Below are 16,340 nucleotides of genomic sequence, written 5' to 3'. Positions count from 1 at the left end.
TGAACGATTATTTTGTGGAGAATCCGCTCTACAATGCCGAAACGTTTAGAGATCGGTTTCGTTTACCAAAAGAATTATTTTTAAAGATTGTTGGAGACATTGAAGCAAGCGAGGAACGGTTTCAAGAACGTTACGATGCGAGGGGCAAACCAAGTTTCACACTGATACAAAAATGCATGTCCGCCATTCGCCAACTAGCGACAGGTAACCCTCCCGATCAATATGATGAATATCTAGCTATGGCATCTAGAACTTCCCGTGAATGTCTGCAATTTTTTTGCAACGCGGTCATTAAGTTGTATGGTAAAGAATTTTTACGTAAACCGACGAGCCATGACATCTCACGTATTTACGCTGCACATGAGGCTAGATGGCATTCTCCTGGGATGCTCGGTAGCAACGATTGTACACATATCGAGTGGAAAAATTGTCCAATAGAGTTGTGAGGGGCGTATGTTAGGGGTGACATCAAAAGACCAACCATCATACTAGAAGCGGTGGTGTCGAATGATTTATGGATTTGGCATTCATATTTCGGTGTTCCAGGTTCAAACAACGACATCAATGTGTTGCACACGTCGCCGTTGTTTCAAACCGTAACGGATGGTACCGCACCCTTCTCTCCATTCTATGTTAACGGACGATATTACAGACGAGGCTTTTTTCTTGTGGATGTGTCACACCCCAACCGATGGCGGAATCATCGGGGCGCGGCACTGAGCGAAACAGATTGTCCAGAAGTTTCCACAACAACTATTAATACAAATTCAGTTTAAAATGATACGTCCCATACCGTATCCCGAATAAATAACAAGTTATTACAGATAACATCCAAACAATTAATCCTGTTCCGACAACTCAGATTCAAATTAAACATAAATATTGTTCAATGCCCCTAAAGACCCAGACTGACAAGATCTACAGACAACTATGCACTAGCAGCTTGTTCTTGACAGACAACTATTTGTTGGGGGCCTCTAGAGACTTATTATAGCTTCACTTCCCTAGCAAGCAATTATCTTAAACACCTGTCACATACATTAAAATAAAGTCAATACATAAAATGTAAAGGTGAGCATACAAGTTTGATAATAGCATATAGAGTACGAATAGTTTACGCATAACCAGCACGTACACAGAGGGAAATGATGCATGTTAATTATCGACATGGACCTATCGATACCAATGACTGCGGGTTGACTGTCCGAGACAGTTCGCAATACAAGATTACCACCGTAATCCATGCAAGTAATTGTCCTTAACAACCCCCGTGTGAACGGGTGCTGAGTCCAAACTATAGTACTACGTTGCTAAGGCAGATAGACAACATTCCACGTGTAAACATAACCAGAAGCATACATTTAGTCACGTAATACATGCAATCGGTTAGCGTTCAAATAGTTTGAATAGTGTGTTCGATTGTGATTTTGATAAGTAACGTATGTAACACCCAAAAGTGCTAAAGCAAAAAGGGTTCGAGTATACTCACAGTGATTGATTATGGATTGAAGGGAGCGCTGAGAGTAGGGTTAGCCTGAATAGTTCGATAGCACAAAATGAGTAACGCGGAAATGTAAACGAGTGTGAATGGATCGAATAGCCTGGTCGATCGAACAGCAGGTTCGATCGAACGGGCTGCTCGATCGGCTTGAAAGTCCGTTTGAACAGTTCTGTTCGATCGGCCGGTAGGCTCGATCGGCTGGTCCATTCGAGTGGACTGTTTCTTCCTCTGATGTGTTTGTGTATGGTGGTTTGAACTTTTGAAGTTTTCGTTCTAGTATTTGAGAACACTAAAGTGTTCTTACCTATCAGGTCGATTGATCGAACATGCTGTTCGATCGGCCGGCTTAACCGATCGGTTAGGGACTTCAGAAGTAGTTCTCAGCTGGATGTCACTCGATCGAACGGTCTGTTCGATCGGCTGGCATTCCATACTACGAACGGGTTGCAAAATCGATTAAGTGTTGAAGCATAGTGTCTCATGATCCGAAGAGTAATGTTTACCAATCGAGTAGCGTATTCGATCGATCATCACTTCGTCAATAGCATACTTCATGAAATTTGAAAAGTGTGGAACCATGTGCTAGCCGATCGGCTGGCCCGGCCGATCGGCTGGTATGTCCGATCGGCTGGGCTATTCGTTTGAACAGCCTAGCCGTTCGGCCAGCAATTCTGACCTGGTCGGCCTTTCGTCTAACACTTGGCTGTTTGATTATTAGTCATGATTTTAAGGTACTTTGACAACGAGTTAAACCATAGAACGTGGGTCCTTACTTGCTTCATCGGTTCGGACAGGAATCACCCAAGTCCGGCCGGTGAACTGTTCAGAACGGTAGTTTGATGTTTAACCCAAAATCGGTGAACCTTGTAGATAGTATCCGAATCTTGAACCTTTTAACCGTTAGAATGATTAGTTAGTTGGTTCGAGCTCCGTTTCTATCGGTTTTTAAGGTTTTGAGTGTAAAATGTTGAAGAAAAGTTGGAAATCCTTCCATGTGGAAATCGGTCAGATCTAAGCTATTCACGGTTGAATGAGGCCAAGGTATGACGTTCTTCAAGAACACCATAATGACATCACCCAAGGACACTTAGATCTTGGTGATTTCACGGTTAGAAATCAAGTTTTGAAAGATAGAAAGGTGTAGAATCATGTAATGATCAAAAACGTACAAGGATTAGAGTGAAAACTTACCGGAGTTGAGAGAAATCTGAGAAAAGGTGAAGAACAAGGCTGGTTCGGTCAGAGCTTTCCAAAAGTAGAAAGGGTGATAATGACAGGGCTATTTATAGGCCTCCCAAAGAGGAAAGTGTCCACCGACCGGCCAGGATCTCCGATCGAATGGCCTGCTCGATCGGCGAGGAAAGGGCTAGCCGATCGACTGGCCTGTTCGATCAGGATGCTTTCTGTTCGATCAGCAACCCTTTTCGAATGTTTCGCGACGGTTTTCGATATTTCGATTTCGATAGACGATGATACGAATACGATAGAGTTCCTAGTCAAATTACTTTCAGTCCCAACTACTATATCTAACATCAGTGGCGGACCCAAAATTTTTTTCCAATGGGGTCCACTTTTTTTTGTATTCAGATTTTTCACACCATACATTAAAATTTCGGGTCAGTTGTCATTCGGTTCCGGTCGGGGCGGGGCAAGAAACATAACAAAATACAATATCATAACAATATATAATCATTATACATTAGAATACACACAATAGAATACAATGTTATTCGAAATGAAAACAAAACGTATAAATTTTAAAGTTATTCTCTACGAGTTTTCAACCTTTAAAAACGTTCGATTACATCTTCGACTTCGACTAGAACAATGGCAAGAAGATCTTTTTGGATATGACACATGCAAAAATCATGCAAAATCGTAGTGAAAAAAAATACTAAAACAACAAAAAGAATAAATTAACAAAATTCAAGTTATAAAACTAAAAAAATTAGGTTTACCTTTTGAGGGAGGAGGTTGGATTTTAGGATAGCCAGAGGCGTTGGGCTTTGTTGTCTCTGCTGCTATGTTGAATCAAAATGTTTATTTTGTTTAAAATACCTAATTAATCAATTTACATTTTTAATAAAAAAGAAAAGTAAAAAATGGGCTTGGTAGACTCGAACTCGGACCCTGCTTGATAACATAGAAGGTGAAACACCATTCAACCAGCTTTCAAGTTATTACTATGGGGTCCTTTTTATTATTTTTATGGGGTCCGTCAGAAAATTAATATACCGGATCTACTATAATTTTTAAAAACATTGGGGTCAGTGGACCCCGACCTGCTCTATGTGGGTCCGCCCCTGTCTAACATACAATCACCTATAAGTCACGTTTCGATGTCGGTTTCAATTGAGCTTGATTGCTTTTTGAGTTTTGATTCGAGTTTCGATTCGAGTTTCGATTAATTCGATTGAATACCACAACATAAAGTAAACATGCACAAGTAACACATAAGGCACACACACAAGTAAGTATTACCACACCAGTTTCGCATAGTTCGAGCCTCGAGTTTGATTGATTGATTTGATTAACTTGATTATTGATTGATCAACTTTATCGCATTGTTACTTCCTATTATTCACTGTCGTAAATCGGTCGCATTGATTAAACATTCGATCATTTTATTTAGACAACACTTACTCCACATAATACAAAAAGCTAAAAGAACTATTAACAGTCAAAGAAGTCAAAGTTGGCTTGGACTTGGACTTGGACTTTGACTTTGACTTTGACATTCGAAAACACGGGGTGTTACAGCCTCCCCTTGTTTAGGGAATTTCGTCCCGAAATTAGGCTCGAAGCTGCACCTCACCGTGAGTCATTTTACCAATTTGATGCTTCAGATCTATTTAAACAGCTGCGGGTACTTGGCCTTCATGTCGCTTTCGAGTTCCCAAGTGAACTCCGCGCCTCGCTTACCTTCCCATCGGACTTTAACGATAGGGATGCGTGAGCGCCTGAGTTGCTTGGTTTGGCGGTCCATGATTTTGACAGGCTTTTCCACGAAGTGTAAGGTTTCGTTGACCTGAAGATCGTCGAGTGGTACGATTAGATCATGATCAGCAAGGCATTTTCGGAGGTTAGACACATGGAAAGTCGGGTGGACGTTACTGAGTTCCTCCGGTAGTTCGAGTCTATAGGCGACTTTTCCGATCCTTTCCAGAATCTTAAAAGGTCCAACATATCGAGGCGCCAGTTTCCCTTTCTTGCCGAATCTGACTACACCCTTCCAAGGGGATACCTTTAGGAGTACGTAGTCGCCAACGTCAAATTCAAGGGGCTTGCGTCTTCTATCGGCGTAACTTTTCTGTCTACTTCGAGCTTTTACCAAGTTGTCTCGAATCTGGTGGATTTTGTCAGTCGTTTCTTGTAGAATCTCGGGACCGGTTAGTTGCGAATGACCGATCTCGTGCCACACAATAGGCGATCGACATCTCCTTCCATAAAAAGCCTCGAATGGTGCCATTTGAATGCTAGCATGATAGCTGTTATTATACGAGAATTCGACTAGTGGCAGGTGTTTGTTCCAACTACCACCAAAATCTATGACACACGCCCGGAGCATGTCTTTAAGAGTACGGATCGTTCTTTCAGTCTGTCCGTCGGTTTGTGGATGGAATGCAGTACTCAGATTAAGCGATGTACCAAGAGCCGCTTGAAAAGTTTCCCACAATCGAGAAGTAAACCGAGCATCACGGTCAGAGATGATGTCGCGAGGCGTACCATGATTACAAATAATCTCGTCGGTGTAGATCTGGGCTAGTCGTTCCACCTTATAGTGTTCTCGTATTGGCAAAAAGTGGGCTGATTTTGTTAGACGATCAACTATAACCCAAATACTGTCGTGACCTGATGGCGTGGGCGGGAGTTTCATTATGAAATCCATAGATATACTCTCCCACTTCCATATCGGTATCGGCGGTTATTCGAGTAAGCCAGAAGGTCTTTGATGTTCAGCCTTGACTCTTGCGCAAGTTAAGCAACTTCCAACGTAGAGAGCGATATCCCGTTTCATGCCCGGCCACCAGTACTTATAATGCAGGTCCTGGTGAATCTTGTCAGCACCGGGATGAATGGAGTATCGGGATTTGTGGGCTTCATTCATGATAATCTTTCGCAAATCGGTCCGTTTAGGGATCCAGATTCGGTCCAGATAGTAGAATATCCCATCAGCTTTGCTTACTAACTGAGCTCCATCGTGATAGATCCTCTCTTTCTTTAACGTACGCTCGTTAAAGCAAGCATGTTGAGCTTCGCGAATAAGGGCTTTGAGGTTATGTTGGGTTTGAACGTTTCAGATACTGAGCACGTAACTCTTTCTGCTGAGCGCGTCGGCAACAACATTCGCCTTGCCTGGGTGATAGCGAATCTCACAGTCGTAATCGTTGAGGAGTTCTACCCATCGGCGTTGACGCATATTAAGTTCCCTTTGATTGAAGATATGTTGTAAACTCCTGTGATCAGTGTAGATTGTACACTTAGTGCCATACAGGTAGTGTCGCCAAATCTTTAATGCAAAGACAACCACGTCTAGCTCGAGGTAATGGGTTGTATAGTTCTTCTCGTGGATCTTGAGCTGTCGAGATGCGTAAGCTATAACCTTGTCTCGCTGCATGAGGACACAACCAAGACCAAGGTTGGAAGCATCACAGTAGACAATGAAATCGTTGCTTCCGTCGGGTAGCGTAAGAATCGGAGCGTTGCACAGCATGTGCTTGAGGGTTTGAAAGGCAGTTTCTTGTGCGGTTCCCCACACAAAAGGCTTGTCTTTATGAGTAAGAGCGGTAAGAGGCACAGCGATTTTGGAGAATCCTTCAATAAATCGTCGATAATAGCCCGCAAGTCCGAGAAAAGAACGAACTTCGGACGGGTTCTTAGGCGTAATCCAACTTTTGACGGCTTCAATCTTCGCGGGATCGACGTGTATTCCCTGACTATTCACGATGTGACCCAGAAACTGAACTTCCTCTAACTAGAATTCGCACTTGGAGAACTTGGCGTAGAGTTGGTTCCCTTGAAGTAACTCGAGAACCAAACATAGATGCTGCGCGTGTTCGGCTTTCAATTTGGAATAGATCAAGACATCGTCAATGAACACGATGACGAAGCGGTCTAAGAAAGGCTTACACACGCGATTCATCAGATCCATAAAGACCGCGGGTGCGTTAGTTAAACCAAAAGGCATAACAACGAATTCATAGTGGCCATATCGGGTTCGGAAAGCGGTTTTGGGGATGTCTTCCTCTTGAATCCGCAATTGATGATAGCCTGAACGTAGATCGATCTTCGAGAAACACTTGGCACCTTGCAGCTGATCAAATAAGTCGTCGATTCGAGGCAAAGTGTAACACCCCACACTTCGTATGTCATAAAATAATATTATTTTGTGCTGCTAGACAACGGAAGACGGTACTGTAAAACGGTACCGTAAGGAAATGATAGTAAATTTATATATGTGTGTATCTAAGTTAAATAAAGATAAAAGGCCAAGTTAGTAAGGGAAATAACAAACTTAAACACACTTTGATAGACAAGGGGGCTAATGTGTAAATGTGTAATGGAATAAAATTAAAAAAAAAGAAAGAAACCAGTGTTTGGTTTCTTGCGATCGTACAGGGGCAGAAGGCAAGGTGAAACCCTAGTTTCACCAACTTCATCAAATTCAGTAGGAATCTTAATGAAAATCGGATGCATGAACCTCAATTTGCAAACATCTAACCTTGTTCAGTAAAGTGGTAAGTCGAATTCTTTGATTTGGTGAATTTTAGGAAAAGGGTTTTTCATCTAATCATGAAATTATGCAAATATGAGTATGATTTGAAGTTATGAATGCAAGATATGATAGGAATCATGTTTGATTTTAGCATTTTGATTGAGTTATAGCAAAAACCCATTGGGTGAGAAGTTAACAATTCTATCATAGTTATTTCATGTTGATGATACTTAGAAACTCCATTGTTGATTAATATGCATGTTAGGGTTTCTTGTTTAATTGAACAAGCTATGACTATAACCTGAATTTTATGACTTTATGTTGATGTTAGTAAGTTGTAATTACTTCCTTGATGATTAACTATGGTTGTACTTGATCTATGAAGAATAGGGTTCTTGATTTAAATTGGGGATTTTGGAAATTGGATGGTTTTGGAATGATTGTTTGCAAATTTGTAATGTTTTACCATCCATTGATATATAATAAATGTGTTTGATGTTCCTAACCCTTTATAAGAGTTCAACATAAGTTTTAACCATGAAAGAGGGCTGCGTTTTATGGTTTGGGTCGAAGTTAGAAGCACCATAAACATGATTTTCGCAGCTTTTTAATCAGATTTTGGGCAGAATTCGAAAAATCATATAAAATCAACCGAGTGTCCGTTTAGGGTGTTCTTTATATGGTTGGAAAGCCCTAGGAGTAAATTTTCTAAAAATGTTTAGAATGAGAGGAAATAAGAATGATAGATATACGAAAACTGCAGTACAAAACAGTTTAGCAGATTGGTTTAAAGCTGAATTATTAGTTGATTTATGAATCAGTCCTGTCTCTTCTGAAAATCATAGAAAATTCCACTTGGGGTGATATTTTTTGGGTTGAAAAGATATAATAATGTTTTACATATCATATTTGAAGATGTCAAACCAACTAAAACTGTACAAGGGTCTAATAGGTCGAATACAACAGTTGCGCAGAATAGTGGTGCACTAAAATAAAGTTTTTGTAAAACTAAATAAAAAAAAGATGTTAGAACACATTAGAACTAAACATAAATGGTTAGTTTTAGTTGTTTATGTGTATCTAACTTAGTATATTAGAAGTGTTTAAAGTACTTGCTTCAAGAGCATTGCAAGCACTTGCACTAAGGGATGAAAACGGGTCAAATGAGTAGGGTTGACCTAATTAAAAGACTAATGGTGAAAATCGTCAAGAACACATATAACGAGTTGGATAAATAATACTTACGTATTAAAAAGGGGGTGAATGGTCGTTATGTGTTCTAATGATTTGCAAGTTGACTTGTTGTTTAGCAGGTATGACATAGATGGGAAACAACGGGTCACAAGGATGGCATGGAAGACAACACCTCTATGGGAAAAGGTGAGTAACGCTTTACTCATGTAGCATGTTTTATTAATTATATAAATACCTTTGTGAAAATATTTATATGGTGTGCGGTAAGAATTGTAGAGGAGGGTTAATCTTAGTACGAAGTTGTGTGATAATGGTAATTATTGTCGGTGATATAAATATCCGAGTTTATTAGTATGATTAAATCATAAACAAGGTGATGGGAGTAAGATGCAGATACTGGGAGTAATAAGCAGTGTAGACTTACCACAAGATCGTTTATTGAGTATTGAGTATAAGGTATGTGATCTTTATATATATTTAGTTTGTCTAATATACGAAGTAAAGGAATTGGAACTAATAGGGATAAGATTATTGGAAACAGGGTTGGTGGATTAAAACAAGGGGTGGTAAGTATCGAGTATGGGATTTTTGTAATATTAAAAGGGATTTAATCGTGATTTATGAATTGACTAGTATGGAAGGAATTGTTTATAAGTAGTCTATTATCGGATGGTCATATGCATGACTAAGGAGGTGTGTTAATTAAGTTGAAGTGAATAGGATGGTATGTAGGTATGAATAATTGGTGTCATGGTGAGTTTAAATCGTATAAACTAGTATGCATGATGTGTATGGAAAATACATATATATATACATATGCATGTTCATAGTTATGCGAAAGGCGTACATTGTGTGATTTTGTTAAATAGATGTATATAAACGGTTGGCACCCTTTTTACGAAGATGTAGTACTTGAACATGTTGAGATTACAGGTTTGCTAACCAAGTTATTATTGAGTATGTTTGAAAGTGCAGGTTATGTATGTCGGACTTTCGAAGTGTTGATATAGAAATAAAACGATTGAATGATGGAAGGTTAATTGGGTGGAAGTAACTTATGCGGTTAGAATACGCTATGGACGTTTTAGTTTATACAATATTTTATGCTTGGTCGTCATCATCTACTAACGGGTGAGTCGCATGAAAATATATGTCATACCCATTTAATTGGGTAATCGAATGCGTAAGAAAAAAATGAAAGTACATACTCGAATGGAATTAAAATAATGGTTTTATAAGCAGATAAGTATATTGACTAACTTTTTAAAGCTTTGTTGTTGAATGTAGGTAAATCCTCAATTTAGGCGACTTGGAGAATCGGAGCGAGCGCGTGTTCATGTTATGTCATACCAAACGCTTCCGCTAGCTTGTCCAAATGTTTTTGGTCCAACAATTTTTGTAATGGTTTTTAGTAGTATTTTGTTGAACGAATTGTAGAATTGTATCTAGTTTGATTATGATTAAAACAGGGGTATGCCCGTTTTACGGACGGGTCATGCCCAAATTTTGTTAAAATTAATGCATATGTTATTGATATCATCGTTTTAAATTGCGAAAAGTTGGACACTCTTAAGAAATTTTTATTCTTCTAGTGTCCTTTAGTCGTCTTTTATTAGACGCAAACGCGGACGTTACAAGTTGGTATCAGAGCCTAGGTTTGAGGGATTCGAGCAAGAGTATCAGTGCTTGAACTCAAACCGATGGCTCGTGCAAAAGTGTGCTCGCTCCGAGATCGCCAATGAGGTAAAATTTTAAATTTTCGATTAATATAAGTATGTATAGTTTGTTACGGTGTAAGTTTTAAGGTTCAAGTAGGTTATGGGTGATAAGGTGTGTAAAATAAGAAGTTCCGGGACCCGTGTAGCTGAAAAACGGACCCGATAAATAGTCGGAACGCCCCAAAACGGTTTTTCGGTGTTTCAGTAATAGGAAGGGCCGTCGCCGACGGGCTGTGATGCCGTCGCCGACGCCCTCATGCTTGCCGACGACCTATTTTCCTGTCTACGGACTTTTGTGGCGACGCACAATTACAAAGCCCGTCGCCGACGGCTAGCGGAAATCAAATCCGCTGAAACTTTTTTTTGTTTTGTCTTGTTTTCGTACTTTGAGTTTCCAAATTGTCCAAAAGCTTAATGAATGTTCGTATAAGATCTATATAAGGCCTAGTACGATATATGTGACCATGATTAGTGGATAAGATAAACGGAATATGCTAATCATTTATTTGTATGTTATTTATAAGGCCAAGAGCACGCGGGTTACGTGAAGGGTAAACGCAATTGTTCGGAAGGAATGATCCGTGAATGCGGTCTAGGGCCGGCATTAAGGTAAGTAATAAGACGAATTGACCCCTGGTACGTATACTCAACGCGTTAATGTATGAAATAGTATAATTAGGTAAGTGAAAGGAAATTCTAAATGAATATAACAACGACATGGTAGAGGAGTTTTAAAAATGTAGCACGAGCCGAAACTTAATTCTTCGGGCATGATGTGGCGATTACGCGAAGACACGAAACTAGTACGTGGGTTGTGTACCTGGCCAGTACACAAGAAACGTATCACGTTCGTGAGACCGCGATAATTGCTACATATATGTCCGTTAGAGTTGGGTAGCAGGTGGGCGTACAGGTAAAATGAGTAGTAAGACTCTCGGGAGATTGAGAGTACTAAGTAAGAGTAAAAGTGCAAGTGATAAGAATAAAATGTTGAATCCGTAAGAAGTACGGACCAACAAGGTATGAATGCAATGCTTGAATCCACGAGACGGATTCAAGGAATGAAAGATACGAATGCAATGCTTGAATCTGCGAGACGGATTCAAGGAATGAAAGATACGAATGCAATGCTTGAATCTGCGAGACGGATTCAAGGAATGAAAGATACGAATGCAATGCTTGAATCTGCGAGACGGATTCAAGGAATGAAAGATATGGATGCAATGCTTGAATCCGCAAGACGGATTCAAGGAATGAAAGGCATGAATGCAATCTGTTCGAATCCGCGAAACAGATTTAAGATATAAAAGGAGAAACTAGTCTACATAAGAAGAAGTCGATAGCTTGACCATGATAAGTAAATGTAAAACAAATGAGCAAAAGAATGATAAGAATGAAAATATTCGAATGTGTAAGTAGTTACGGACCGAACAAGTAAATATTCCTTAAGTGATATGACCCAAATTATGTTTAAACTTACATATATATATATATATATATACATGAAAATATTTATGCAAATGCGTCGTATGCAAGAATGGTAGAAATGATAAATGGGACATACGGGTCAGACGGCGATCGCCATTTGAACTCGGTAGTTAATGATTTGATTTGTTAAGTTTTATACTCATAGGTGAGCTTGAAGAATAGAGACGCAATGTCACTAATCGGAAAGGAATGATCATCGTAAGGCATGGATAACGAATCAATGGAATTTACTTCCGTCAGGTATGTATAAAAAGAGTTATGACATAAATAGGAGGTTATGACTCGACTAGAGATGGATGTGTTAAAATAGAATGTGTATATCCAAACCGTAATGCAAAAATGTAGAATGAATTTCAAAATGCTCGTAATGATCGTCGAGTGGTATAGAACTTGAATGCTCGTAACTGTGGAAATTCTGATAGAATATAAGAGACGATAAGTATCGTTAAGAAATACTAACCTTGATGCTCGGCTTGTTGGCCATGTTCATTTGAACAAGACATTGTAGAAAAAGATACACATGGCATAAATGACAACAGTAACTATGGGAATAATGTTTAGCCTTCGTGATTTAAGTACGGATAAGTAAGTTTAGGAAGGGTGATTATAGTTGTAATAATAAGTCCTTGAATGATTATAGTATGCGTATGGTAATATATCGACCCCTCCTATGAGCTTAAAGGTAAACGAAAGTAATGATAGTAATGGAATGTCTAGGATGACTCATAGTTAACAAAAGGAAAGATAGCATATGATGTATGAGTAGTATGAAATAAATCGATTTATTTCGATTAGTAAATATATGAATGTAATATGCTTAATTAGGAAGTTAGAAACAAGTAATAGACTTGGGTATGCACGATTAATAATTGCATAAAATTGGAATAAATTTGATGAATGAAACGCTAGTGATGGTATGCGCTATGAGCTAGCATTATAAAGTAAAAGACACTAATAAGAGCTCTGGTCAGACACTGACCCTTGTGTGATTATGAAAGTAAATTACTAATTTAAGGAGATAGGGTCAATGCGTACGATTATACTCTGTTCCTGAACAAAGCCCCTGTTATAAGGCATGAGTGAATTAATGCCATGATATGCATTTTGAATGAAACGAGCGAATGAACTTGTATTGATAATCATCACTAGGGAACTAACATAAGGCAAGAATTCGAAATCTAATGGTATACAATCTACAAGTGTGCCCTAAGAGTGCTAAATAGAAGGGTTGGTGATAACCCGTAAGGAAAGGTATTCAATGTTAAGTGGAAATGAGCAAGGTTTCGGGGACGAAACCTCCTCTAAGGGGGGTAGACTTGTAACACCCCAAACTTCGTATGTCATAAAATAATATTAGACAACGGAAGACGGTACTGTAAAACGGTACCGTAAGGAAATGATAGTAAATTTATATATGTGTGTATCTAAGTTAAATAAAGATAAAAGGCCAAGTTAGTAAGGGAAATAACAAACTTAAACACACTTTGATAGACAAGGGGGCTAATGTGTAAATGTGTAATGGAATAAAAAAAAAAGAAAGAAAGAAACCAGTGTTTGGTTTCTTACGATCGTACAGGGGCAGAAGGCAAGGTGAAACCCTAGTTTCACCAACTTCATCAAATTCAGTAGGAATCTCAATGAAAATCGGATGCATGAACCTCAATTTGCAAACATCTAACCTTGTTCAGTAAAGTGGTAAGTCGAATTCTTTGATTTGGTGAATTTTAGGAAAAGGGTTTTTCATCTAATCATGAAATTATGCAAATATGAGTGTGATTTGAAGTTATGAATGCAAGATATGATAGGAATCATGTTTGATTTTAGCATTTTGATTGAGTTATAGCAAAAACCCATTGGGTGAGAAGTTAACAATTCTATCATAGTTATTTCATGTTGATGATACTTAGAAACTCCATTGTTGATTAATATGCATGTTAGGGTTTCTTGTTTAATTGAACAAGCTATGACTATAACCTGAATTTTATGACTTTATGTTGATGTTAGTAAGTTGTAATTACTTCCTTGATGATTAACTATGGTTGTACTTGATCTATGAAGATTAGGGTTCTTGATTTAAATTGGGGATTTTGGAAATTGGATGGTTTTGGAATGATTGTTTGCAAATTTGTAATGTTTTACCATCCACTGATATATAATAAATGTTTTTGATGTTCCTAACCCTTTATAAGAGTTCAACATAAGTTTTAACCATGAAAGAGGGCTGCGTTTTATGGTTTGGGTCGAAGTTAGAAGCACCATAAACATGATTTTCGCAGCTTTTTAATCAGATTTTGGGCAGAATTCGAAAAATCATATAAAATCAACCGAGTGTCCGTTTAGGGTGTTCTTTATATGGTTGGAAAGCCCTAGGAGTAAATTTTCTAAAAATGTTTAGAATGAGAGGAAATAAGAATGATAGATATACGAAAACTGCAGTACAAAACAGCTTAGCAGATTGGTTTAAAGCTGAATTATTAGTTGATTTATGAATCAGTCCTGTCTCTTCTGAAAATCATAGAAAATTCCACTTGGGGTGATATTTTTTGGGTTGAAAAGATATAATAATGTTTTACATATCATATTTGAATATGTCAAACCAACTAAAACTGTACAAGGGTCTAATAGGTCGAATACAACAGTTGCGCAGAATAGTGGTGCACTAAAATAAAGTTTTTGTAAAACTAAATAAAAAAAAGATGTTAGAACACATTAGAACTAAACATAAATGGTTAGTTTTAGTTGTTTATGTGTATCTAACTTAGTATATTAGAAGTGTTTAAAGTACTTGCTTCAAGAGCATTGCAAGCACTTGCACTAAGGGATGAAAACGGGTCAAATGAGTAGGGTTGACCTAATTAAAAGACTAATGGTGAAAATCGTCAAGAACACATATAACGAGTTGGATAAATAATACTTACGTATTAAAAAGGGGGTGAATGGTCGTTATGTGTTCTAATGATTTGCAAGTTGACTTGTTGTTTAGCAGGTATGACATAGATGGGAAACAACGGGTCACAAGGATGGCATGGAAGACAACACCTCTATGGGAAAAGGTGAGTAACGCTTTACTCATGTAGCATGTTTTATTAATTATATAAATACCTTTGTGAAAATATTTATATGGTGTGCGGTAAGAATTGTAGAGGAGGGTTAATCTTAGTACGAAGTTGTGTGATAATGGTAATTATTGTCGGTGATATAATTATCCGAGTTTATTAGTATGATTAAATCATAAACAAGGTGATGGGAGTAAGATGCAGATACTGGGAGTAATAAGCAGTGTAGACTTACCACAAGATCGTTTATTGAGTATTGAGTATAAGGTTTGTGATCTTTATATATATTTAGTTTGTCTAATATACGAAGTAAAGGAATTGGAACTAATAGGGATAAGATTATTGGAAACAGGGTTGGTGGATTAAAACAAGGGGTGGTAAGTATCGAGTATGGGATTTTTGTAATATTAAAAGGGATTTAATCGTGATTTATGAATTGACTAGTATGGAAGGAATTGTTTATAAGTAGTCTATTATCGGATGGTCATATGCATGACTAAGGAGGTGTGTTAATTAAGTTGAAGTGAATAGGATGGTATGTAGGTATGAATAATTGGTGTCATGGTGAGTTTAAATCGTATAAACTAGTATGCATGATGTGTATGGAAAATACATATATATATACATATGCATGTTCATAGTTATGCGAAAGGCGTACATTGTGTGATTTTGTTAAATAGATGTATATAAACGGTTGGCACCCTTTTTACGAAGATGTAGTACTTGAACATGTTGAGATTACGGGTTTGCTAACCAAGTTATTATTGAGTATGTTTGAAAGTGCAGGTTATGTATGTCGGACTTTCGAAGTGTTGATATAGAAATAAAACGATTGAATGATGGAAGGTTAATTGGGTGGAAGTAACTTATGCGGTTAGAATACGCTATGGACGTTTTAGTTTATACAATATTTTATGCTTGGTCGTCATCATCTACTAACGGGTGAGTCGCATGAAAATATATGTCATACCCATTTAATTGGGTAATCGAATGCGTAAGAAAAAAATGAAAGTACATACTCGAATGGAATTAAAATAATGGTTTTATAAGCAGATAAGTATATTGACTAACTTTTTAAAGCTTTGTTGTTGAATGTAGGTAAATCCTCAATTTAGGCGACTTGGAGAATCGGAGCGAGCGCGTGTTCATGTTATGTCATACCAAATGCTTCCGCTAGCTTGTCCAAATGTTTTTGGTCCAACAATTTTTGTAATGGTTTTTAGTAGTATTTTGTTGAACGAATTGTAGAATTGTATCTAGTTTGATTATGATTAAAACAGGGGTATGCCCGTTTTACGGACGGGTCATGCCCAAATTTTGTTAAAATTAATGCATATGTTATTGATATCATCGTTTTAAATTGCGAAAAGTTGGACACTCTTAAGAAATTTTTATTCTTCTAGTGTCCTTTAGTCGTCTTTTATTAGACGCAAACACGGACGTTACACAAAGGGTGTCGGTTTTTAATGGTTAGCTTATTCAATTCCCTATAATCGATGCACATCCGGAACGACCCGTCCTTCTTTTTGACGAAAAGGACTGGCGCGCCCCAAGGAGAGGTGCTTGGGCGAATAAAGCCTTTTTCGAGTAATTCCTGGAGTTGATTCGAGAGTTCCCTCATTTCGGATGGAGCGAGTCGATACGGAGCTTTGGCAACGGGGTTAGCT

At 38.1% G+C, this 16,340-nt stretch overlaps 2 long non-coding RNA genes across 4 annotated transcripts; both read left to right on the top strand.

Moving 5' to 3' along the window:
• Positions 1–7,108: 7,108 nt before the first annotated feature.
• LOC110939085 lies at positions 7,109–9,950 on the top strand. Of its 2 annotated transcripts, none has more exons than XR_002591955.2 (4): positions 7,109–7,239; positions 8,528–8,597; positions 9,387–9,542; positions 9,699–9,950. It is a non-coding gene; the product is annotated as an uncharacterized LOC110939085 (long non-coding RNA). The 2 variants fall into 2 exon arrangements; XR_002591959.2 differs by having other exon boundaries at positions 7,181–7,239; positions 8,531–8,597.
• A 3,232-nt stretch (positions 9,951–13,182) lies between these two features.
• On the top strand, positions 13,183–16,023 carry LOC110939096. Of its 2 annotated transcripts, none has more exons than XR_002591965.2 (4): positions 13,183–13,312; positions 14,604–14,670; positions 15,460–15,615; positions 15,772–16,023. It is a non-coding gene; the product is annotated as an uncharacterized LOC110939096 (long non-coding RNA). The 2 variants fall into 2 exon arrangements; XR_002591972.2 differs by having other exon boundaries at positions 13,189–13,312; positions 14,601–14,670.
• Positions 16,024–16,340: the final 317 nt, after the last annotated feature.

Source organism: Helianthus annuus, chromosome 1 (assembly GCF_002127325.2).
Source record: "Helianthus annuus cultivar XRQ/B chromosome 1, HanXRQr2.0-SUNRISE, whole genome shotgun sequence".
NCBI lineage: Eukaryota > Viridiplantae > Streptophyta > Magnoliopsida > Asterales > Asteraceae > Helianthus > Helianthus annuus.
This window is presented reverse-complemented; position numbering and strand designations above follow the sequence as displayed.